Source organism: Oncorhynchus masou, chromosome 29 (genome assembly GCF_036934945.1).
Source record: "Oncorhynchus masou masou isolate Uvic2021 chromosome 29, UVic_Omas_1.1, whole genome shotgun sequence".
NCBI lineage: Eukaryota > Metazoa > Chordata > Actinopteri > Salmoniformes > Salmonidae > Oncorhynchus > Oncorhynchus masou.
Window position 1 is genome coordinate 51,101,320 of NC_088240.1, and position 27,557 is coordinate 51,128,876.

At 41.1% G+C, this 27,557-nt stretch overlaps 1 protein-coding gene across 1 annotated transcript in view; it reads right to left on the reverse strand.

The window, feature by feature from the left end:
* LOC135519957 (transcription factor HIVEP3) overlaps nt 1-19,550 on the reverse strand; it is an 89,490-nt gene extending 69,940 nt beyond the window's left edge. Inside the window, 1 exon segment of the mRNA XM_064945217.1 lies at nt 19,152-19,550. The gene's annotated coding sequence lies outside the window, so the exon portion shown is untranslated.
* Between the last annotated feature and the right edge of the window lie 8,007 nt (nt 19,551-27,557).

Below are 27,557 nucleotides of genomic sequence, written 5' to 3' on the forward strand. Positions count from 1 at the left end.
TAAGCATAATCTGCTCATGTAAAAAGGTCTTTAAAAATACATTTGATTTGATTGCCAGCTATGTGTGGCGCCATGCATTCTGGTTGTCACAAATGTCAGTCAGACTAAAGATGTTGGCAAAATGAGGTGAAGGGATGGTTCACTCGTCTTTCAAGTAAACTTCAACATGCATACTGCACACAGACCCATCTCCTCTTGTAACTGCTTATCTTTGATGGTTGCGGAAAAACATCAAAACTATGAAATAACACGTGATCATGTAATAACCAAAAAAAAAGTGTAAAATAAATCAAAAATATATTTTATATTTGAGATACTTAAAAGTAGCCACCCTCTGCATTGATGGCAGCTTTGCACACTCTTGGCATCCTCTCAACCAGCTTCATGGGGTCACCTGGAATGCATTTAAATTATAAAAGGTGTGCCTTATTAAATTTAATGTGTTTGAGCCAATCAGATGTGTTGTGAAAAGGTGGGGGGGGAACACAGAAGATATCCCTATTTGGTAAAATACCAAGTCCATATTATGGCATGAACAGCTCAAATAAGCAAAGAGAAACAGCCTATCATTCACAGATGTAGAAAATTGTAAAAATAAAACCCTTGAATGAGTAGGTGTCCTAAAATTTTTGACCGGTAGTGTATTGGTGTTATTTTCATTAAATAAACACAGATTTACTAGACATACAGTGGTGATTTAAAAATACAATTAAAGACTGAATGGGGGGTTTAAATTAATCAAATGTCAGTGTAGGTGTGTGATTTGTGTGATTGAAATGCTATTTCCTTTAGCTTATGTTTGTAAAACTCAACGAGCTAGCTAACTACTTTGACAAAAAAGTGCAATTAATTTCAGAATTTAGTACAAAGTGAAAACTCACCTTGCTCACAAGCAAGCAAGCAAGCAAGCAAGCAAGCCTGTTTTTTTCCCCATAGGAAAAATAATTAGAACAAATTGCTATGCTGAACCCTTATGACATGTATTGATTTAACCTTATATTAGGCTTAACATTAAATTGTGCAACACATCTCTGATTAATTATAAACCAACATTTAAAAAGTCTTGATTAGGTCCGATCTAAGATGAATTTAAACCATGTTGGTGCAGCCCACCCTGTGCTGCACACCACACACCAACACACCTGGGGGCAACAATTAAAAGTGAATGCGTGTGTTTATGTCATACAAGCACACCAGGCAAGACAGACAGCATTGCCGTGGGCTGAACATGGTGCACCACAGACAGTAGTGTTGGAGAGATTTCATTTAACTAGGCAAGGCAGTTAAGAACAAATTCTTATTTACAATGACGGCCTACCAAAAGGCGTCCTGCGATTAAAAATTTTAAATATATAAATCTAGGACAAAACACACATCACAACAAGAGACACAACACTCCATAGAGAGAGACCTAAGACAACATAGCAAGGCAGCAACACGTCATGTTGTGCTGCTACCATGCTAACATGGTAGCGGCACAAAACATGGTGCAAACATTATTTGGCACAGACAACAGCACAAAGGGCAAGAAGGTAGTCAGCCACAACTGTCAATAATAATGTCCATGATCTTTGAATGAAGAAATTGAGATGAAACTGTCCTGTCTGAGTGTTTGTTGCAGCTCGTTCCAGTCGCTAGCTGCAGTGAACTGAAAAGACGAGCGACTCAGGGATGTGTGTGCTTTCGGGACCTTTAACAGAATGTGACTGGCAGAACAGGCGTTGTATGTGGAGGATGAGGGCTGCAGTAGAGTGAGGCCTAAGAGAGTTTTATAAATAAGCATCAACCAGTGGGTCTTGCGACAGGTATACATAGATGACCAGTTTACAGAGGAGTATAGAGTGCAGTGATGTGTCCTATAAGGAGCATTGGTGGCAATGGTAAAGCACATCTATCCGCTGTGGGGGCTTTTATGGAGCGTCTCCCGTCAGCAAGATTCATTCAGCAGATCCCGACATGACCGGAATATCGATTAGGTCTATAAGTTTAGTATAGACACTTTTCATAACATTTTAGTTTAAGTAGGTCTAACGTGATGATATTATTAAAAAAACTAAGTGCATATTTTTCTCTAATGACCATATAATAAAAACATTGCAACTCACCATGTCGCTGAACCAGTGGGAGCCCTGAGCTTGTTTCCCGGGCAACAAGATGGTTCCATCTAGGGGTGATGGGAGACAGTGACACAGGTGTTCCTTATGTCCAGTCCAGTAATTTCGTTTTTGTTGCCGTCATTGCGGAAAACCCTGCTTCACAGAGATAGGATGTTGGAAATGGAAGCAACGTTCTCAGTGCCTTTGTGGCTCTCTCAGGATATTCAGCCTTGATTTTAATCCAGGTTGGCAGAGACAATTTAAGGCCACCGTCATTTGGAACCTCAAGGAGTTTCTTCTTCCTGCATGGACATGGACGATTCACCAGGGACATTCACAAATGGGTTACAGATCCATTCCTTCGCACTTCGTGGGTCTTTGGCGGTTGGGAAATAACGCTCGAAGGCCGTTGACAGCGAAGCTAGGTGATCACGCACCAGCTGGGAGAAAGACAGCTCAGTCGCAGTCTCTCCCAAAATCCTGCTAATGTTTGGAACATGTCAAATATGACCCTGTCTACTCGCCGTCCCCACAGTTCCAGTTTGGCTTTGAATGCAGCCACTTTATCTGCCAATTTAAAGACAGTTGTCATTCTCCCCTGAAGTGACAGATTGAGTTTGTTGAGCAGGTTGAATATGTCGCACAGGTAAGCAAGTTTTTGTGACCCATTCATTGTCATTGAAATGTGCTGCCAGTGGTGACTTTTTTTCCTGAAAGAAATCTTTGCAGTGTCTCTCATAACAAACACTCTGGCAAGCAATCTCTACATACTATGCACAGGGGGCGTGGAGCATGTGAGTCACCTGTTGCAATAAAGCCATATTTTAGGTAGGACTAATTTTCTATTGAATGAGGCTCCCTTTTTTTGCAGTCTCGGGCTCTGCATTGTCAACATCATTGTTGGGCCTTTTATCTCCCTTACCCCTTCTGAAGAAGCTCTCCAGCAACATTTGTTTGTTTTTATTCATGTCAGCAAACGAAGCTAGCTAGTACAAAGTCAGTGGGCAACACAGCTCACACAGACCGTGATGAAGTCGCGGCGCACGCATTTAATTTTTTTATTTAACTAGTCAAGTCAGTTATGAACAAATTCGTATTTATAATGACGGCCTAGGAACAGTGGGTTAGCTGCCTTGTTCAGGGACAAAACGACAGATTGAGATTTACTGGCCCAACACTCTAACCACTAGGTTACCAGCCGCATTACTCAAGTTCAAAATCTGTAAACTGTTATGGACGTGACAGAGATATTAGTGGTGAAAAAAGGATCAACAGACGCATCAAGATCAATGTAATTACTGCACAAATAGCCTATAATTATTATTTTACAGACTTTTAAAAAATACATTATTTATCCTTTCCGTGCGGCCCGGTAGCGAATGTGCCGTGGACCGGCACGCGGCCCAGTGGTTTGGGACCACTGACCTAGACGGCTTCCACACAAGCAAAGGAACACAGAGACAGCCTTGCTCAGAGCACTGCTACTCTCACAGGGGAGACAGGTTGCAGAGGAGTGGAAAGCTTGATTGGGAAAGAGATACTGATGAGGTGTAGCCTAGTCTGCTTGGCTCCTGTATGTTTTGGTAATTTCTCATTTTTTCTCTGGTATGCACAGGCACAGACAGACACATGCCTCCCTCACTTAACCACTGAGGTGTGACCAGGCTGAGCCTAAAGAGGACATGCAGATACTACACATAGACAGAAAAGGGGGTGTGGGGAAGAATGGTAGAGGGAGAGAATGTGGCAAAGAAGAGCGAGCAAGAGAAAGCGAGAACACATTTGAGATTAACAGATTAGGGAGGTAGAGTACAAGACAGCTGACATGTTAAAGTTAAGTTCTGGGAAGTTGTGAAAACAGGGTGTACCCTCCAACACACTCAGCTGAGGGCCTGTGTATCCTGAGACCTATAAAACCTCTGTCTGTCCCACACTGAAATGCAATGCCTTGCCTGCAAGACCAATCGATAAATTTGCAAGTAATGCATCTGGCCTGATCTCAATGCAACACAGAGTAGCCCCAGCACCTCACACAGGAGCATCGGACACCCTTCCCAGACCAGTGAGACACCCTCCCAGACCTCCTGAAGGACCTGAACTGAGAGAACCCATGCCAAGAGGACCTACACCCAGACCATAGCATCACCAGCCACACCCCAACCAGCAAAGACCACCCCAAGCAATCCCTGGCCACACCCTATATAGCACCCCACACCATATCAGACCTATACCCCTTCTGGCCACCCCATGCCCCCCTCCCCTGTGGCAAGGACCTCAACATGACAGTAGGACACATGCCCAGGTCGTGAGCAGAGCAACAGGCCCAACCCCCAATATTACACCCGCCCAGCCCCATCCTGCAACCTAAGAGGTATGTATCAGATGCTCAACATGCTCTGCTCACACCTATTGTGATGGTCCAGTCCTAAACCACACAAAAACAACACTAGACACTGTGGAACACATAGCTTTTACCATCTCATCCTGGAATATACAAGGTCTGAGGTCATCTGGCCTAACCCAGACTTCAAAGAACTTGGAAATACAGACATTGTCATCCTACAAGAAACATGGAGACAGACCCACTGGTTGCCCTCCAGGTTACTACTTGCCCTCCAGGTTACAGAGCGCTGGTAGTACCATCCACCAAACTACCAGATGTGAAACAGGGAAGAGACAGGGGGCATGCTCATTTGGTATAGAGCAGACTTAATAAATTAGTAAAAAACAGGAACATTTTTACATCTGGCTAGAAATTAATAAGGAAATAATCTCAGAGAAAAATGTCCTCATGTATGCTACCTATATCCCCACAATAGAATCCCCATACTTTAACGGTGACAGCTTCTCCATCCTAGAAGGGGAGATCAATGTTCAGGCCCAGGGATTTACTATTCTGTAGCAACCTAAATGCCAGAACCTGACACCCTCAGCACACAGGGGGACAACCCCCTACCTGGAGGTGACAGCATTCCCTCCCCCATAGTCCCCCTCTGCACAACATCGACAACCAACAAAAAGGGTCACAACTACTGCAGCTCGGACGCTGGGTATTGTCGTGACTCTAGTATGACTAAATTATATGACATGCTATTTTATCAAATCAATTACATAATGTTTAATTGATGACTTGATTGAATTAAACTATGAATAACCTGGGGTACCATGGAATCATTCATTTAAATAGAGCTGTTATCTCCCGAATCCACTCTTAAAGATCTTTTATATCAATAGCAGTGAACTATAAATCGTCACCTCAATCGATCTCATTCTGATTGTCGTAAGTACTTGGTTATCTGCACAAACCCTAGCTAATAAGCTAAATAACCACACACACACAGAGGATAGATCACACATCGATTACTAATAATCAAATCCAAATCAAATGTATTCATATAGCCCTTCGTACATCAGCTGATATCTCAAAGTGCTGTACAGAAACCCAGCTTAAAACCCCAAACAATGCAGGTGTAGAAGCACATGTCATAAAAGCCCCTAGTGGACTAACCCGATATGACGGCTGGCTACACAAAGGAAGGGAGTTGGGTTTGAATGAAAGAGAGGGAAGACTGAGGGACAAAAGGGATTGAATCTATCGGATCTTGAGAAGCTATGCTACAGTAAATACAGAGTCTTACACATTCTAATAAGCCCATTCATAAGAGGAAAATGCAATATATAAATATATATATATATATTTCCTCTGAGCTGCGCTTTGATAGATGGGTCAAAGATGCAAGACTGGTTTACCCAGCAGAGATCACCATTGTCTTTTGAAGAATCTTTCTGGTCGTAGTGTTGTAGAGCGGATAGGTTCAAGTACCCTGTCGTTCTTGAGATCGTCTGTCCTTTCCTAGGCCACGTACGTTTACAGCTGATATCTCGACGTCTAGGAGGTATCACTTCTTCTTCAGTGAATAATCATTCAAAGTTCATACCAAGTTGCCATAATCAGCTTGCGCTGTATTCTAGCTGGTCTCGTTGAAATTCTCCATTTCAAAGTGGTGATCATCACCTCCACGTTGAAATTAGCCCTTTTAAAAACATATGGACACCAGTTCTCACATCGTCGGGAACGAAGTTGGACTTCCACCAACAGGCTTTTGTACCAGGGGAGAGAAGGGCGTGTTTTATAGTTCTAAAACTAAGTCTGTTCACTTGGGCATGGCCACTGAGTGGGCCTACATTTTTACAATGAAACAATTATCTTATTTAGGAGGCTAAAATTACATTTCATCTTTTCACAAATAGTTTAAATATTAAACATCTAAATTGCACAACAATTCCATGTGAATCTGATTATTAGAACGTGTAGACTTTCCAAGATACAATTTATGCTGTCCAATCATCAGATATAATGTCCCAGAAACAAACTGATCTGACATCATATTCTTTAAGTACCAACGGACACTTTCAACTGGTTGTGAAGGGAAAATATTGTTCCATTCCCAAAACTTTTGATGTTACCATGGTATTTACTGGGGGGATAGATCATAAACCTCACCCAACAGGGCAACGTCTTGACAGTATGTGCATACTCAAATGGTAGGTACACCTTTAGCTCACATCTTGGCAGTAGTACTGTAGACTACTTTATCACTGACCTCAACCCAGAGTCTCTTAGAGCATTCAGTCAGTCCACTGACACCCATATCAGATCACAGCAAATATCACACTACTTGAACAGAGCTATGGTCAATCATAAGGCATCAAAGCCAAAAGAACTGAATAATTTTAAGAAACGCTATAGGTAGAAGGAAAGTAGTGTGGAAATCTACCAAAAAACAATTAGGCAACAACAAATTCAATCCCTTCTTGACAATATGTTTCACTGTAATAGTGAAGGTGTAGACTTGGCAGTAGGAAACCTAAACAGTATATTTGACCTCAGCTTCCTTAGCAAATCTACAACTGTCAAGCAGACAACGTAAGAAAATTAACCATGACAAATGGTTTGATGAAGAATGCAAAAACCTTTGAAAGAAATTGACAAACCTATCCAACCAAAACAGAGACCCAGAAGATCTGAGCACACTATAACACAGAAATACACCACGGAAAAAGAAGGTACAGCACATCAGAAATAATCTCAATGTAATTGATGAATCCATAGAATCTAACCACTTCTGGGAAAATTGTAAAACTAAACAAAGTTGAGTTATCCAAACAAAACAGAGATGTATGGATAAACCACTTCTCCAATCTTTTTGGCTCTATAACAAAGAACAAACAGAAAAATATATACGTGATCAAATACAAACCTTAGAATCAACTATTAAAGACTACCAGAACACACTGGATTATCCAAATACATGTAATGAACTACGGGACAAAATACAAACCCCACATCCCAAAAAGGCCTGTGGGGTTGATGGTATCCTAAATTAAATTATAAAATATACAGACCACAAATTGGTCCAATTGGCTTTACTTCAACAGCATCCTCAGCTCTGGCATATTCCCCAATATTTGGAACCCAGGACTGATCACCCCAATCCACAAAAATGGAGACAAATTTGACCAAAACAACTACCGTGGGGTATGCATCAACAGAAACCTGAGCAAGTGTTAAATACGCTTTTTACCAAATTACCAAACAGACCACATTCACCCTGCACACCCTAATTGACAAACAAACAAAGGCTTCTCATGCTGTGTTGATTTTTTTAAAGCTTGAGACTCAATTTGGCATGAGGGCCTGCTATACAGATGTATGGAAAGTGGTGTTGGGGGAAATAAAAACATACATTATAAAATCCATGTAAACAAACAACAAGTGTGAGGTAAAAAAAAAAATGGCAAAAAAAAAACTTGCTCTCATGAGGACCACCATAGGGAAGGAAGACCCAGAATTACCTATACTGCAGAGGATACGTTCATTAGAGTTACCAGCCTCAGAAATTGCAGCCCAAATAAATGCTTCACAGAGTTCAACTAACACATTTCAACATCAACTGTTCAGAGGAGACTGTGTGAATCAGGCCGTCATGGTCAAATTGCTGCAAAGAAACCACTACTAAAAAGGTACACATAAGAAGAAGAGACTTGTTTGGGCCAAGAAACATGAGCAATGGACATTATGGAAATGGAGTGGAAATATGTCCTTTGGTCTAGAGTCCAAATTGGAGATTTTTGGTTCCAACCGCCATGTATTTGTGAGACGCGGTGTGGATGAACGGATGATCTCCGCATGTATTTCCCACCGTAAAGCACGGAGGAGGTGGTGTGATTGTGTTTTGCTGGTGACACGGTCTGATTTTAAAAATAAATTTAAAAAAATCAAGGCACTTAACCAGCATGGCTACCACAGTATTCTGCAGAGATACACCATCCCATCTGGTTTGGGCTTAGTGGGACTATCATTTGTTTTTCAACAGGACAATGACCCAACACACCTACAGGCTGTGTAAGGGCAATTTTACTAAGAAGGAGAGTGAGGAGTGCTGTATCAGATGACCTGGCCTTCACAATCACCCGACCTCAACCAAATTGAGATGGTTTGGGATGAGTCGGACCGCAGAGTGAAGGAAAAGCAGCCAACAAGTGCTCAGCATATGAGAACTCCTTCAAGACTGTTGAAAAGCATTCCAGGTGAAGCTGGTTGAGAGAAGGCCAATGGTGTGCAAAGCTGTCATCAAGGCAAAGGGTGGTTATTTGAAGAATCTCAAAAATAAAATATATTTTGTTTTGTTTAAGACGTTTTTGGTTACTACATGATTCTACATGTGTTATTTCATAGTTTTGATGTTGTCATTATTATTCTACAATGTAGAAAATAGTAAAAATAACAAAAAAAACTTGAATGAGTAGGTGTTCTAAAACTTTTAACCGGTAGTGTATATCAACGAATCGGCCAGGGCACTAGAACAGTCTACTCTCCTGGCCTCACCCTACAAGAAACTGAAGTCAAATGTCTACTGTTTGCTGATGATCTGGTGCTTCTGTCCCCAACCACACAGCACTATCTAGCCTTGGTCATTTGGACCCTGCATCCACAAGGCTATAGGATTCCATGAAAAATGTTAACGTGTGAAGGTTACAGGTAAGCCTCCATTTCAATGGTATCCCATGTCAGATAAAAGAGACCAGTCACCAGCTCTGGACAGCAGACACTGCATGGGCAGTAGCTTTCTTATCCATTCCTAAAACAAGACACCCCTCCAAAACACTGTTCTTACCAATAATAGCCTGCCACTACATACATACACCACAATTACTGTATGACACTGCAGTCACACTGCCACTGTTGCACCAGAGACTAAGCAGACACACACACTTTCTCTGCATTCCCTCTCCCAAAATGAGGGATTGTCACAGCCAACTTCAGTTTACACAAAGATATCGCCCAGGCAGAAGTAGAACAGACAATATTTTCTCCACACACTAAACCTCAGTGGGAGAGCTGTTACCTAAAGGCCTTGTGTGGTTACAGGCATTGGGTACCATTAAGACCATTTCATGTAGGGAGCTATTTGACAACTGAGCCATGCAAAAGCCCTCATATGAGCCCATGTTCTGTTGTTAGATATGAGCACATGTAATGATTAACTACTGTGGGAGTAAGGAGGGTTACAGAAACAACATCCTCCCCATCCACGCTTACTGCAGAACCAACCACAATAACATCAGTCGAGTCTGCTACCGAAGACTCATTCGTTGAGGTAGCCAACATACTAGGATGGGTCTGGGCCATGGATATACAAGGCATTCGGAAAGTATTCAGACACCTTCCATGTTTCCACATCTTGTTACGTTACAGCATTATTCTGAAATGGTTTAAATAAAATGTTTTCCTCATCAATCTACACACAATACCCCATAATGGCAAAGTGAAAACAGGTTTTTAGACATGTTTGGCCCACGGTTGAATCTAATTGATGATCTCTGGTCTACATTTTAAGGATGCATGTTGTGCCTTAACAATTAATTAATGACCATGCTGAAATAAATCAGGCTAGTGGACCAGTTGGCTTCCTGAACAGTGCTCCAGGTCTCTTGTTTTCAGCCCCCCCCACAAAAATGTGTGTCCAGGGCCTTGTTCCTGGCTCCCTCTTCTCTGAGGGACACAGTGGTTCTATTATTCCCTTGTGTTTCAGAGAACAGGATTAATGACCAGCAGCAGGGACATGAAAAGGTTGTCGACGCCTGTTTACATCTGTCCCTAGGACCAGTCTCTGGGAATAAACACTGTGTGTGTGTGTGTGTGTGTGTGTGTGTGTGTGTGTACTTTTAATGAACACAGGCAGGTCAAAGCAAGGGAAATGTACAACTACAAAAGCAACCACAGAGTCATGGTCACAGTTTCTCAGACACAAACATAAACACAAGCTACACAGTATGAAGAGGACAGACAGCATTTAAAATCGGCATGTTGACCTGCTTCGCTGATTCGGTGTATGAGAGATGAGGAGGGGGGCGCAAGGTGTGTGTGTTTGAGAGAGAGGTTCTGTGCTAATTGGCAGAAAGATCGCTGTCACCCATCAGAAGCACTGTGTGAGCCAGGGACACAAGAACTACAGGAACAGACATGATGCACACACACACACCCATGCACGTTGCACCCACACACACAATACCTGTACCTGTGTGCTGCACAGCCTGCATGCTGATATATTGGGACTATTCAAATTCCTATCAAACAGTGAATGCCAAAATCTTGAATAGCTAGTATATTTAGCATTCACCCCTATAAAAATCACCCACTGGTAAAGTTATGCAAGGTTCTCCAATAACATTCAGTTGAAGTTTTATATCAAAGTAATCATACTTAACAAGTCTAGTAAAATAAAAAGGTTACACAAGCAGGTGTCCTTCTTCTGCCAACTTATAAAAAGTCAACCTATAACTTTTGACCATTTTCACCACAACCATTTAGTGCTTATCGGAGTAAGCACTAAATGGTTTTAATAATCAAGTGGTTTACTTTACAATGACTTCAAACAATTGACCTTCCCGAAGAAACAAACCCAAAACCTCCCAGGCTCCATGCTGAGCTAGCACTGCTGTCCCCCACCAGCACAACAAGTGGCTCAAACACAATTCTCGTTGCGTTATTAGCGGGCAACATTTTCACAAAAACCAGAAAAGCATTCAAATAAAATCATTTACCTTTGAAGAACTTCAGATGTTTTCAATGAGGAGACTCTCAGGTACATAGCAAATGTTCAGTTTTTCCTGAAAGATTCTTTGTGTAGGAGAAATCGCTCCGTTTTGTACATCACGTTTGGCTACCAAAAAAACAAACAAATTCAGTCATCAAAACGCCGAACTTTTTTCCAAATTAACTCCATAATATCAACTGAAACATGGCAAACGTTGTTTAGAATCAATTCTCAAGGTGTTTTTCACATACAGTGCCTTGCGAAAGTATTCGGCCCCCTTGAACTTTGCAAACTTTTGCCACATTTCAGGCTTTAAAACAAAGATATAAAACTGAATTTTTTTGTGAAGAATCAACAACAAGTGGGACACAATCATGAAGTGGAACGACATTTATTGGATATTTCAAACTTTTTTAACAAATCAAAAACTGAAAAATTGGGCGTGCAAAATTATTCAGCCCCTTTAATTTCAGTGCAGCAAACTCTCTCCAGAAGTTCAGTGAGGATCTCTGAATGATCCAATGTTGACCTAAATGACTAATGATGATAAATACAATCCACCTGTGTGTAATCAAGTCTCCGTATAAATGCACCTGCACTGTGATAGTCTCAGAGGTCCGTTAAAAGTGCAGAGAGCATCATGAAGAACAAGGAACACACCAGGCAGGTGCGAGATACTGTTGTGAAGAAGTTTAAAGCCGGATTTGGATACAAAAAGATTTCCCAAGCTTTAAACATCCCAAGGAGCACTGTGCAAGCGATAATATTGAAATGGAAGGAGTATCAGACCAAGACCTGGCCGTCCCTCTAAACTTTCAGCTCATACAAGGAGAAGACTGATCAGAGATGCAGCCAAGAGGCCCATGATCACTCTGGATGAACTGCAGAGATCTACAACTGAGATCGGAGACTCTGTCCATAGGACAACAATCAGTCGTATATTGCACAAATCTGGACTTTATGGAAGAGAGGCAAGAAAGCCATTTCTTAAAGATATCCATAAAAAGTGTCATTTAAAAGTTTGCCACAAGCCACCTGGGAGACACACCAAACATGTGGAAGAAGGTGCTCTGGTCAGATGAAACCAAAATTGAACTTTTTGGCAACAATGCAAAACGTTATGTTTGGCGTAAAAGCAACACAGCTCATCCCCCTGAACACACCATACCCACTGTCAAACATGGTGGTGGCAGCATCATGGTTTGGGCCTGCTTTTCTTCAGCAGAGACAGGGAAGATGGTTAAAATTGATGGGAAGATGGATGGAGCCAAAATACAGGACCATTCTGGAAGAAAACCTGATGGAGTCTGCAAAAGACCTGAGACTGGGACGGAGATTTGTCTTCCAACAAGACAATGATCCAAAACATAAAGCAAAATCTACAATGGAATGGTTCAAAAATAAACATATCCAGGTGTTAGAATGGCCAAGTCAAAGTCCAGACCTGAATCCAATCGAGAATCTGTGGAAAGAACTGAAAACTGCTGTTCACAAATGCTCTCCATCCAACCTCACTGAGCTCGAGCTGTTTTGCAAGGAGGAATGGGAAAAAATTTCAGTCTCTCGATGTGCAAAACTGAGAGACATACCCCAAGCGACTTACAGCTGTAATCGCAGAAAAAGGTGGCGCTACAAAGTATTAACTTAAGGGGGCTGAATAATTTTGCACGCCCAATTTTTCAGTTTTTGGTTTGTTAAAAAAGTTTGAAATATCCAATAAATGTCGTTCCACTTCATGATTGTGTCCCACTTGTTGTTGATTCTTCACAAAAAAATAGTTTTATATCTTTATGTTTGAAGCCTGAAATGTGGCAAAAGGTCGCAAAGTTCAAGGGGGCCGAATACTTTCGCAAGGCACTGTATCTCTTCGTTGATATATCGTTCGTGGAAGTCTGCTTTCTCCTCTGAAATCACATGGAAGTATACTTGCAGCTGAAGATTGCGCACCAATTTCGACGCAGGACACCGGGCGGACACCTGGTAAATGTGGTCTCTTATGGTCAATCTTCCAATGATATGCCTACAAATGTCACAATGCTGCAGACACCTTGGGGAAAATGGCAGAAAGTGTAGGCTCGTTCAGGGCGCATTCACAGCCATATAAGGAGACATTGGAAAACAGCGCCTCAAAAATGTTGCTCATTTCCTGTTTGAAGTTTCATCTTGGTTTCGCCTGAAGCATCAGTTCTGTGGCACTCACAGATAATATCTTTGCAGTTTTGGAAACGTCAGTGTTCTTTCCAAAGCTGTCAATTATATGCATAGTCGAGCATCTTTTCGTGACAAAATATCTTGTTTAAAAGGGGAACGTTTTTTCATCCAAAAATGAAATACTGCCCCTAGAGTTCCAAGAGGTTAAAGTGACTATGCATAGATAAGAGAGCAGCAGCAGCGTAAAAGAAGGGGGGGGGAATGCAAATAGTCTAGATGGTCAGGAGTCTTATGGCTTGGGGGTAGAAGCTGTTCAGAAGCCTCTTGGACCTAGACTTGGCGCTCCGGTACCAGTTGATGTGCGATAAAGAGAGCAGTCTATGACTAGGGCCTTCCTCTGACACCGCCTGGTATAGAGGTCCTGGATGGCAGGAAGCTTGGCCTCAGTGACGTACTGGGCTGTAAGCACTACCCTCTGTAGTGCCTTGCGGTCGGAGGCCGAGCCGTTGCCATACCAGGCAATGATGCAACCCGTCAGGATGCGCTCAATGGTGCAGCTGTAGAACTTTTTGAGGATCTGAGGATCCATGCCAAATCATTTCAGTCTCCTGAGGGGGAATAGGCTTTGCCGTGCCCTCTTTACGACTGTCATGGTGTGTTTGGGCCATTCTAGTTTGTTGTTGAGGTGGACGGCAAGGAACTTGAAGCGCTCAATCTGCTCCACTACAGCCCCATCTATGAGAATGGGGGCGTGCTCAGTCCTCCTTTTCCTGTAGTCCACAATCATCTCCTCTGTCTTGATCATGTTGAGGGAGAGGTTGTTGTCATCCTTGCAGCACACGGTCAGGTCTCTGACCTCCCTATAGGCTGTCTCATCGTTGTTGGTGATCAGGCCTACCACTGTTGTGTCATTGACAAACTTAGTTGTGTTGGAGTCGTGTCTGGCTGTGCAGTCATGAGTGAACAGGGATTACAAGAGGGGATTGAGCACGCAAGGAGTGGCCTAGGGTTTCTGGGATAATGGTGTTGTGAGCCATGATCAGCCTTTCAAAGCACTTCATGGCTACAGATGTGAATATTACGGGTCTGTAGTGATTTAGGCAGGTTGAATTAGTCTTCTTGGGCACAGGGACTATGGTGGTCTGCTTGAAAGATGTTGGTATTACAGACTCAGGCAGGGAGAGGTTGAAAATGTCAGTGAATACACTTGCCAGTTGATCAGCACATGCTTGGAGTACACGTTCTGGTAAACCGTCTGGCACTGTGGCCTTGTGAATGTTGACCTGTTTAAAAAGGTCTTACTCTCATCGCCTGTGGAGAGCGTGATCACAGTCATCCGGAGCAGCTGATGCCCTAATGCACGTACCAGTGTTATTTGCCTCGAAGCGAGCATAGAAGTAATTCAGCCCGTCTAGTAGGCTCGTGTCACTGGGCAGCTCGCGGCGGTGCTTCCTTTTGTAGTCTGTAATAGTTTGCAAGCCCTGCCACATCCGACGAGCGTTGGAGCCGGTGTAGTACAAATTGATCTTCGTCCTGTATTCACGCTTTGCCTGTATGATGGTTCGTCTAAGGGCATAGCATGATTTCTTATAAGCTTCCGGGTTAGAGTCCCGGTACTTGAAAGCGGCAGCTCTAGCCTTTAGCTCAGTGCAGATGTTGCCTGTAATCCATGGCTTCTGTACGTACAGTCACTGTCGGGACGAAGTCACCGATGCACTTACTGACAAAGCCAGTGACTGATGTGGTGTACTCCTCAATGCAATCGGAAGAATCCCAGAACATATTCCAGTCTGTGCTAGCAAAACAGTCCTGTAGTTAGTTTAGCATCTGCTTCATCTGACCACTTTTTTTAATTTACAGAGTCACTGGTGCTTCCTGCTTAATTTAAGGAGGATAGAATTATGGTCAGATTTGCCAAATGGAGAGCGAGGGAGACCTTTGTATGAGTCTCTGTGTATGGAGTAAAGATGGTCTAGAGTTATTTTCTGTTGTTTAGATAAATACATAGGCCCCCGCTCCGTGTTTTACCAGAAGCTGCTGTTCTAATCTGCCGATACAGCTGTATGTTATTCATGTTGTCATTCAGCCACAACTCAGTGAAACAAGATATTACAGTTAATGTCCCATTGGTAGGACTTTATTCTCCAGCGATTGTACGTTGGCCAATAGTACCGATGGCAAAGGCAGATTAGCCACTCGTCGACCGGATCCTCACAATGGACCCCAATCTCCTTCCGCGAAATCTCAGTCTCTTTTTCCCTGTGAATGACGGGGATGAGGGCCTGTTCGGGTGTCTGGAGTAAATCACTCTCATCTGACTCATTAAAGAAAAAGTATTCATCCAATTCAAGGTGAGTAATCGCTGTTCTGATGTCCAGAAGCTATTTTCAGTCATAAGAGCCGGTAGCAGCAACATTATGTACAAAATAAGTTTGTTTTTTAAGTTGTTTTTTTTGTGTACATTTTTTTCTTCTTTTTTTTTAATAGCACAGTTGGTTAAGAGCTCATAAAAGTGACAGCTATTATCCTAAGTATTCTTCAGATACATATTATATCCTGCTGCTAGTTAGTATTGTGAGCATTGCATTGTTAAAAGCAATGATGTCATCGGAGCGAGAGACCTCGGTATATTGCTTTTGTAAAGTTCTGACAGTGTTTCATTGTAAAGTTTGATTTCATATAGTTTTGCATTTTGGATCCCGCGGCTCAGTTGAAGTGCACATGTCCCTGACCAAGGCCCTTCTCTCCTGATTGCTCAGTTTGGTCCTGCGGCCAGCTCTAAGAAGAGTCTTGGTGGTCAGATGGAAGCCAGACGGAAGCCACTCCTCAGTAAAAGGAACATGACAGCCCACTTGGAGTTGCATAAAGGCACCAAAAGGACTCTCAAGCCAAGAGAAACAAGATTCTCTGGTCTGATGAAACCAATAGTGAACTCCTTGGCATGAATGCCAAGATTCATGTCTGGCAGAAACCTGGCACCATCCCTACGGTGAAGCATGGTGGTGGCAGCATCATGTTGTGGGGATGTTTTTCAGAGGCAGGATTGAGGGAAAGATGAAGATGAACGGAGAAAAGTACAGAGAGAACCTTGATGAAAACCTCCAGAGCACTCGAGGCCTCAGACTGGGGCAAAGGTTCACCTTTCAGCAGGACAACGAGCCTAAGCACACAGCTAAGATAATGCAGGAGTGATTTCAGGACAAGTTTCTGAATGTCCTTGAGTGGCCCTGCAATAGCACGGACTTGAACCTGATTGCACATCTCTGGAGAGAACCTTAAAATAGCTGTGCAGCGGCACTCCCCATCCACCCTGATAGAGCTTGAGAGGATTTGCAGAGAAGAAGAATGTGAGAAACTCCTCAAATACAGGTGTGCCAAGCTTGTAGCATCATACAAAGTACTGAATAAAAGGTCTGATTACTCCATTTTTTACATTTTATACATTTGCAACAATTTCTAAATACCCGTTTTTGCTTTGTCATTATGGTGTAATGTGTGTAGATTGATGAGGATTTTTTATTTATTTAATCAATTTTAGAGTAATGCTGTAATGTAACAAAATGTGGAAAAAGTCAAGGGGTCTGAATGCTTTCCGAATGCACTACACACCTAAAATTTCTAAATTCCATTATTTGACTTTTTTGTGTGTGTGTCTTAGATATTACTGCACTGTTGGAGCTAGGAACACAAGCATTAACATCTACTAAATACAGTATGTGTATGCGACCAATACAATTTTATTTTAGTTACTAGAGGAACACATTTTTTTTTGTTTTAAAATACAATGTTTATATTTCAACACCTTATTGAAGTGACATCCTCTTCTTAGCTGTTAGGAGAGGAGGCAGAAATCAATTATAAATCAAATCGAACAACAAAATGAAGCGACCAACCAACCAATTGCAGAGGACGATCAGAGAGCATCTTGGACACATTCTGTCAGAAAATGTCTTGGTGGTGCTAGTCAGTATTACACTTAAACTGTAATGACACTTGTACAGGGAAAATAATAAAGAGGGAGGCAACAGATGATTTAAAATGGGTAGATTTATTTGTAATGAAACACTGATGGGTTGTGAATGAGATTATTAGGAATGTGCAGTGAAAATTCGAAACTTCCAAAAGAGTGAGCTACTTCTCTCTGAATGAAGGACAGTATAACAATGAAAGAAATGTATGCACATTTTAAAATTACACACACTAAGTAATGCCCCATTAATATATTACGTAATAGAAAATATAAAAGGAAATAAGGAATAGATGCAAAGCAAACGCTTCAGGATTTCATTCAAAACATATTTTTAGATCATGTGCATGTCATGTAGGCCTACAGTATAGTCTAACTTTTGGTCCTAAAATGCCCCTGGTGGCAGTACCTTCTAGCATGCGTAAAAATGAACCACGAACGCGTTGCACTAAACGCAGACAAAAACAAAAATGTATTGACCATGTCCTATGACCAATGCACAGAAAATGTCATATCACCAGTATAAGGAGATCTCATACGATCAACATCATTGTAATGTGTGTTTTCAGCCAGGCGACCCACTACAGTGCACCGACTCAAGTTTCCCAACAAAGCAGCCCATCACTAGGCTATATGCGTAATTTCATTCTGGGCAGTGGGCGCTCTCCAGAATTCATCATCAACAGCAAGCCAAAACTGGTTGAATGCATTCTTTGCAAGATTATATTTCTGGAACTCGCATCTTGTCAGATGTAGGCCTATGCAGACTATTCTAAGATATTATTCACTGTATAACATGATCAACTGCAATCATCAAGACTATGTTGAGCAAGTTAGCACATTCATTCATATAAATGGTCAGACTTGACGTTGGTGAATGAAGGCAGGTAGGTTGAACGATTTTTTAATCACCCTTCTTTTTCCCGATTGCACAAGAATGTATCCAAAAAACAAACAAAAATGCACATTTATTTTACGCACACAATTGATACTAGAAATGCAAAATATTAGGCTATATAACAACAACAAAACTGTCTGTTTTCAGACAGTTGCGCGCATGTCAAATATATAGCATATTCTTGTTTTATCCTATGTCAAAATACAACATTCCTATCAATAATAACATAACATATTCAGAATTTGATCAAAGACAGTACAGTATGAAGATGGGCAGAAAGTGCTTCTTCAGTAGAGATCCACGATCACACTTGGCGATGTCATGGCGATGTTAATTAACCTCGCGAAACTCATGCGCAGAAACACGTAAATGAGTCTAGCGGTCGTCTCGCGCTAAACTGCGCATGTGCAAACTGTCAGATAAAGGCCCTCCTTCGATATGAAGTCGTTTCTGAATTAAATGAAAACGTCCGTTTGTCACCTTCAAGAGGCTGGAGTGTTCAACTACTTAAGACATTGGCTCGAATCAAGGTTGTGCCTTTACATTTCAAGAACATTAACTAAGGAAGAATTACTCTCATTGAGTTGTCAAACACCAAACACTGGTCTGTTTCGCAAGCGTTCCCGAAAGTCTTGCGATGTTGTGACTGGGTTTAGAAACTCTGTGACTTGACAGTCAGGAAGTGCAATTCAATTCACGGCATGTACCACAGTTCCAATACCGTTACAGTAACAATATAATACTGTCCACTTTACACTGAGATTAGGCAACTTGAATCTTGAGCAGCTCAAATATTGGAAAAATATACTTCACAGCATTAGCCCAGAACTGCCATATTTCATAGAGCTTGGACATAATGGCATAAAATTATTCACGAACTCAAGCATTCGAAAGACTAAAATACATAGCGTGAAGTTACACCCTTTAGCACTACTTACCAGCTTGCTACGGTGTGGGTACTGTAGCAATGTAACCCGTAGCGAAAGCGCCAGAAGTCCGCATTTCCTCAGCTGTGTCGCGGTGTGTGCAGTGCAGATATTGCACTAAACAAACTGGGGGGGGGGCTTTCCTTGCCTTGTCAAACTGGAACTACGAAGCCACATTCAGCTGATTAGAACAACAAAAACACAATCTCGCGCTCCACAAACACTCAGCGCCGCCGCACGAGACGTCAAAAGGATCCCGCCCCCTTTCCTCGTCGCCCATTGGCCTGGCTTGCTAGGACATTTTAAATAGATGGGACTTGTGAAGCAAAAGTTCCAACTTTAAATCTTCTTCATACTTCTTATTAATGCGGTTTACAAGGCAAGAGTCCCCACTTTAAATATTCGTCATACTTCTTGTAATTACTACCTGGAAAACGATTCCTCTTACACGTTTACCCAATTTCAGTTTGTGACAAAAAAAGCAAGTATAGTGTAGAAAATCATTGTACAATCTAAACTGCTGTGAAATATATTTCCCGTATTTCAAGCTGGTGTATAAAACAAAAATATGTTAAAATGAAACTTAATCATGTGAATCATAGCAATAGCGCACATATCTACTATCTCTTCTTAGACTTGCTGTCAATGAGAATGACAGATCTATAATTGATATTTCTATGTGAATTGGGTCACCCAAAAAGTTACATATTGCAGCTTTAAGCTAAACACCTCATTCAAACTTTAAAATGTGCAGACCGGTCTAAAGGCCCTGTTGTGATATAATCAACTCCCAGACTTCCAACATACCATTCACTGTGAACAACACAACTTTTGACAAAAATATGCTACACTGAACACTTTCCAAAGTTAAAGTTAAACAGAAAGCATAAATCTAACCTCTACTTCCAAACAATTTACATTTTTACAACTGTCACAGAACTTTAGACAAAAACGTAGGGTGTGACATATTGGTCTACTTATCTGCTATTCAAATCAGGAATCCGAACATAATTATCTGCTACCAATAAAAAAGACAGCTTAGTTACCACATCAACTACTTTTTGTCTCAACCTTTACAAACTGTCATTTTCACCACTTTCCCAGCACTTTAGAGGGTATAACACATTGGTATACTTCTCAGCTACTTAAGGGTGTTTTCACATATAGATCTTTTTAAAAGAACCGATCTCAGTCCTATTTAGAGTGAACTCTGGGGGGGGCAAAATAACTCAGTTCTCTTTGTATTCACATTGACTCAACTCTTTTGCCAGTTCACGTCAACTATTTTGTGGACCAAGTCCTCTTTGTGGACCACTTTCCTCTGCTATGTTTTTAGAGAGGAAAGTTTGTGGTCATACACCTATGTCCTTAAAAACATAGGTGATGGGCTAATAAAGAATACTAGTATAGAACAAGTTAAAGCTCCCAATTCACCACTTATTGACAACGTTTTGATCCGAAACTGATCTTCATCAGGTCAAGCACAGTGTTCACATCCCAAAATATACACATTTCACCTCACATGACCATTGAAGACATGAGGCATGGTGGATGCAAAAAAACATTTGTATATCTCTAATAGTTTTTAAAAAAATGAGATGGGTGCATGTAATGGTTCCAGAAAATAATAATATGTATACAAAATGTGTCATTCCTCTAGGTAACCCTGCTGTCTGAAACGCTCATCCAGATGGTCAGTTTGTTTGACAGTCACTCTGTGTACTACAAATCCTACATATGCGACTGTATTGGCTAATGGGGAGGCTCTTTTTTAGCGGAGTAGGGTGGAAGCTGTCGTTGAGTAACAGGGAATTCCTGTCCGTTGGCTTCCTGTATAGATCCGTACTAACCCCCCATCCCTCTTATTCAAAATGTCAAGAAAACGTATTTCATGCGCATCAAATGTGAGGGTGAATTTCAAATGTTAACTGCTTGTAATTGATGAAGGAGTGGAATCAATGAAGTTCCTCTGCTGTGCCCTGAAATAGAACGAATACGTCATCAATTAAGCATTTTCAGAGTCTAATATGTTGCAATAATGGATTATTAGGGCTGAAAATCACATTCTTCTTCTAAAAAAGAAAAAAAACACATTCAGAATGGCATAATTCGGTGACATTTTACTACCCATAGCAGTTTGCCAGTGGGTCGTTGACTGAGGTAGTGTGTCATGGCTTCTAGGCCTCCCTGGTGGGGGATGTTAGTATACTGTTAGTATACAGTGATTCAACGTCAAAACAAGCCATAAACATCTCCCCATTGATATTGTGCATTGTCTTGAGGGTGTTAATCATGTCCATAGAATCACGTACATGTGCAAGGAGTCACACCACACCGGTTTTTAAAAAGAAATCTATAAAAGCAGAAGTATTTTCAGTCAATGGAGGCCACAATAGGTCTCTCTGGTGGATTATCCAGTCGTTTGTGGATTTTTGTTAAGGCATGAATGATGCTCCTGATTGGATAGTCTACTTTCATGAACTCATATTCTTTTTGCATAATGTTTCCACTTTCCATAAGAGACATCAGCTTGCAGTGAATCTCTTCTTTGAACAGTGGTGTAAAGTCAAGCTTTCTGATAGAAAGCGGTGTTGTCCATTGTCCCCGGATCTCATTCACATAGTCATCATGGTTTAACAACACCACAGCTCCGCCCTTGTCAGCATTACTCACTATCAAAGTGGAATCATTTTTTTAAATGTCAAATGCTTGCCTCTGTTCTTTAGGGAGATTATTGTAGACTCTGTATTCTCGTTTTTTTATTCAAAATCAGAAATCTTTTTCCACCAATCTGCAGTATGTTTCTAAGGGAGGGATTTCTGTATCTGGGTGGACAAAAAGTGGATTTAAAAAGGAGTTTTTCGTTCTATGGAAAATGTCATTCTACATTGTGTCACCCATAGTCTGAACACTCATCTCACCCATACTTGACAAATCCACATTTGGAGATTTATCATTTATGGGACAAAATAACTCCATAAGTCTCAATGTACGAAATAATTTCTAAATCTCTATTATTATTAGAGATATACAAATGTTTTTTTGCACCCACTATGCATCACGTCCGCAATGGTCATGTGAGATGAAATGTATATATTTTGGGATGTGAACACTCAGTGTGTTTGACCTGACGAAGATCCGTTTCGGATCGAAACATTGTCAATAAGCAGTGAATTGGGAGCTTTAACAGTAGCCTTCTTGTTCTATACTATGTTTAGAAAATAACCAATATTTTTCCCAACATGCAAGCTGGGTTTTTACAAAGTGCAGGACAAGCCATTTAATCAGAATGCATTAGAAAATGCCTACTTACATTTTGGAAGCTAATAGAGTGCATTTAGTTTAACTATGACATTTACGGTATATTTGGAAAGTATTCAGACCCCTTGACTTTTTTTTTTTTTTAACCAAACAGCCTTATTCTAAAATGGATTAAATGAAAACATGTCCTCATAAATCTACACACAATAACCCATAATGACAATGCCAAAACAAGCTTTTAGAAATTTTTGCAAATGTAGAAAAAAACTAAACAGAAAAACCTTATTTTACATAAGTATTCAGACCCTTTGCTATGAGAATTGACATTGAGCTCAGGTGCATTCTGTTTCTACAACTTGATTGGGGTCCACCTGTGGTAAATTCAATTGATTAGACATGATTTGGAAAGGCACACACCTGTCTACAGTATTTAAGGTCCCACAGTTGACAGTGCATGTCAGAGCAAATACCAAGCCATGAGGTCAAAGGAATTGTCCGTACAGCTCTGAGACAGGACAGGTGTCGAGGCACAGATCTGAGTTTTTAGCATTGTGCATCATTCTCTAAATAACTGAACTGCCTAGTTTGCCTGTCTGTAAAGAGAAGAGCGGACTGTACGTTAATCCTGCTACTCTGATTCAATAGAGCGAAGCAGTCTCCACTCACCCAAAAATCGACATTTCTTCTATTTGTCCCAAACAATTTTTCACAGACCTCAAAAGCAGTCTCCTGATGTGGTTTAAGCATTGTTATTTTTCTATTTAAAAAGTGTAATTTTCAGAGCGAACAAATGAGTGCAAACCAGATGAGATGGCGTATTGCTGCAGAATGCTGTGGTAGCCATGCTGGTTAAGTGTGCCTTGAATTCTAAATAAATCGCTGACCGTGTCACCAGCAAAGCACGCCCACACCAATCACACCTCTTCCTCCATGATTCACAGTGGGAACCACACATGCAGAGATCATCCGTTTACCTACAAAGCCACGGTGGTTGGAACTAAAAATCTCACATTTGGACCCATCAGACCAAACGACAGATTTTCACCAATCTAATGTCCATTGCTCGTGTTTCTTGGCCCAAACAAGTCTCTTCTTATTGGTGTCCTTTAGTAGTGGTTTCTTTGCAGCAATTCAACCATGAATGCCTGATTCACACAGTCTCCTTTGAACAGTTGAGATGTGCCTGTTACTTGAACTCTGTGAATTATTTATTTGGGCTGCAATTTCTGAAGTTGGTAACTCTAATGAACTTAGGTAACTCTGGCTCTTCCTTTCCTTTGGCGGACCTCATGAGAGCCAGTTTCATTATAGAGCTTGATGATTTTTGCGACTGCACTTGAAACTTTCAAAGTTCTTTACATTTTCCACATTGACTGACCTGCATGTCTTCAAGTAATTATGGACTGTCATTTCTCTTTGCTTATTTGAGCTTTTCTTGCCATAATATGGACTTGGTTGTTTAACCAAATGGGGGCATCTTCTGTGTACCACCCCTACCTTGACACAATACAACTGATTGGCTCAAATGCATTAAGGAGGAAAGAAATTCCAGGCACACCTGTTATATGCATTCCAGGTGACTACCTCATGAATCTGGTTGAGAGAATGCCAAGAGTGTGCGAAGCTGTCAAGGCAAAGGGTGGCTATGAAGAATCTCAAATATATTCACCAATTACTTCACAGTCCACGAGCCGTTCTCGTTATCCGCTCCGTTTTCCAGGGGTAATCCTAAAAGTCGAGTCCTCAAACAATCCGGTTCGGTACACAAGGGGGGTAATCCGACAGTCCAGGTCACAACAGGTAATCTCACAGATATTGTTCTCTCTTCTCCCACTCTTCATAACACATATTTTTCCCTCCTTTCTCTGCCCCTTTGTGCAGGCCACTTCCTCTTTTATCCCCAAGCACTCATTGGCTTAATGATCCACAGCCACGCCTCGTTGGGGCAGGAAGTCCATATAAAGGCTCGGGGGTAGAGCCAGCGGGCTGCAAGATATTTCCCTTCAATAACCACTCCCCTCACCTCTCCCTGCCATCTGCCACAATAGTTTTGATTTCTTCACTATTCAAATAGTAAAAATAAAGAAAATCCTGGAATGAGTATGTGTGTCCAAGCTTTTGACTGGTACTGTACATGTTAGTCACCTTTCCACAGTCAGACGCTACAGACAGAAGTTGGCAGATCGGTGGTACCGATTTCAGACGAGTCCCACAACACTTGTGGAGGATCGTTAGTGAGAGTCACGTCTTTCCACAGAGGGGTCATAATAGTTTGTCGGCCAAACCGTTCGGACGCTACAGAAGAAGTTTTGAGAAAAACTATTTTCAGGATGTCTCATCATAAGCCACGGGAAGTAGGGTATTGCACTGGGTCATTAATAGTCCTGTATTAGCTGACTGATATAGCTGTCTGCAGCCCAGGCAAAACTCTAGCTCTGAATTTTAAGTCAAATGTTAAGTAACTGATGTTTACCAGCCCATTGCCAACCGAGCTAGTTTTTTATTTATTTTACAAGGCAAGTCAGCTAAGAACAAATTCTTATTTTCAATGACAGCCTAGGAACAGTGGGTTAACTGCCTTCCAACCTTCCGGTTACTAGTCCAACACTCTAACCACTAGGCTACCCTGCAGCCCCAGGGACATTACAGCTAGCGAGCAGGCGATATCATCCTGCTTATCGGCTGTTTAGTATGAAAGACCAGAGAGGACATATTACAAAAAAAAAGATTCCCTTGTTATGTCGAGATCACAACTTATGTACAGTATCTCACGATCAATACATAAAACACTTTTTGTCGATCACAAGATAATTTTCTAATGATCACGACATAACACAAGTTGTTTAGTCAATCACAATATCATTTTCTCATGGACACAACATAACAAAAGTTGTTTTGTCAAGATCACGAGATAAAGTCTATGAATAGGAGTGAATGTATTGATGATAGATTGATAGTGTGGCTGAGGAAGGTGGATCAGCGCATATGTTTTTATTGATTGCTACACTAAGGGATGATACATGTCATTGCTAACATTATGCTTTCATTTGTGTTTGGAGCTTATCAGTTTATAAGTTAAAATGTTAGTAAGCTAAATGTCCCTTACCTTGAACTAAGAGCTCATGGGTCAATTAAGCCTTATTGAGACATTTAGGCCCTGAACAATACCTGACAGGCAACACTGTGCCACCCCCAAAACCACAGCCAATCGCATGCAAGCAACAATGCATCTAATTTGGATAGTCTTGTGAGCGAACTAATCTGCATGTAGTTTACATTAGGATGAAGTAGCCTTCCAATCTAAGATTGCATCATATCATCTTTCAATATTAGTTATCAACTAATATAAAAGCATGTTATCTTGAACATCAGTGTCATTTAATAATATGCACAGGTGTGATAGCTGTATAAATTAATCACAATCTACGCCTGCTCATTAGAAAAAAACATCAACAGCTCTAATGCAATATTAGCTTCACATTTATACACCACTGTTCTGGCTTTTAATCATTCTTAAACAGTCAGTAAAAGTTTATTTAGCTATTTAAAAAAATCATGGCCTGTATGATATGCATGCAAGTTTACCTGTAATGTCCATAACCGATGGAGCAGCAGACCAGGCAATATGCCAGAGGAGGACTCTATACCGTAGGATAATTATTCTGGTCACTGTCAACTTCATTCATTAACAGGTACTCAAGAGATTGATTATTACTTGTTTATTTGTTATTCATGTCAGATATTTCCATTTTAGGATAGTTGTTCACTGAATTGCTAGCACTAGTTGCTCATGCTGCTATACAGTGACTATGTGACACGTTCATTTAACGCTCCATTTTTCTCTCTGAAATATGTAGTTGATTTATTTTGATTGTCATAAGGTTCCATGACTTTGTCCACAAAGTGCATCTGAACACACAAAATACATTTTGAGGATTTTCGTAACATTTTGGGTGTTTTATTTAACTTTTGTACACCTGTGGTGTTCCCGGTCATATATGACCGGTCATTAGAAATGAATGGGTGAGACTACAATTAGTGTATAAAATTGAGTTCAGGCACATGCCCATTCATTAGATGGGCACACTTCCTCTCACCGACCCCCACATGAACGTGTGTTTGAGCACACGCACGCACGCACGCACGCACGCACGCACGCACGCACACACACACACACACACACACACACACACACACACACACACACACACACACACACACACACACACACACACACACACACACACACACACACACACACACCTCACTCCCCTTCTTGGCTTCCATGGTAACCCCCACAGGAACCTTTCCCCAATAGAATCTTTCCCCCACGGGAACCACACCTTTTGGCATTCTCACAAACAATCGCAACATTGTTTCAATAATATATACAACTTTTCTCACAGCTCTGGTATATAAAGCTTTTTTGAGGCCTTTCTCACAATTCATTCAGTGGCAGCACAATGACCAAACGATAAACTGTATGTGAGACTCTTGATCATATCTTTGATCATGACACTGGTGAGGAGGAGAGAGTCCTTGTTAAACTTTGACACAAAGTAGTCTGCACAATATGTTTCATCTGAGTATTTGTTATTGTTAGGAATTTAATTACTCTATATGTTTAACACCCAATTAAATTAATACACTCAGCCCATTTCTAAGGATTTGTAAGAAACTTATTTGCATAAAATGGGCGGAGACCAGTCTCAAAATCAAGCACTAGCGTTTATTCTCGAGAGTACTGAACATGATACAATTTACAACAGGTTATAAACTGACGTCATTAGGTTTCGAACTGTCCCGTCTCTCCTCCACTCCGGTACAATGGCAGTATAGTTCTCAAGCCTTCCTACATCGACCCCCACCAGTATAGATAATTTATGACCAAGCCAAGTTCTTCCTGTGTAGATAAGCATTCTAGCCAGTCTAACGATAAGTTCATTCGTTTCTACCATTGTTCTAATTCTTGATTATAATTACACACATTATATTCAGTACTAGGATTAAAATAAAATTCATACATCTATACAGTAACATAATAGTATTCTGATTAATCAGTCCTGATTGAAATGTGTACATAATTAGTCATTATTGAGAAAAAATCCCTTAACAGTTATAGTCAAGGGGGCTGAATAATTTTGCACGCCCAATTTT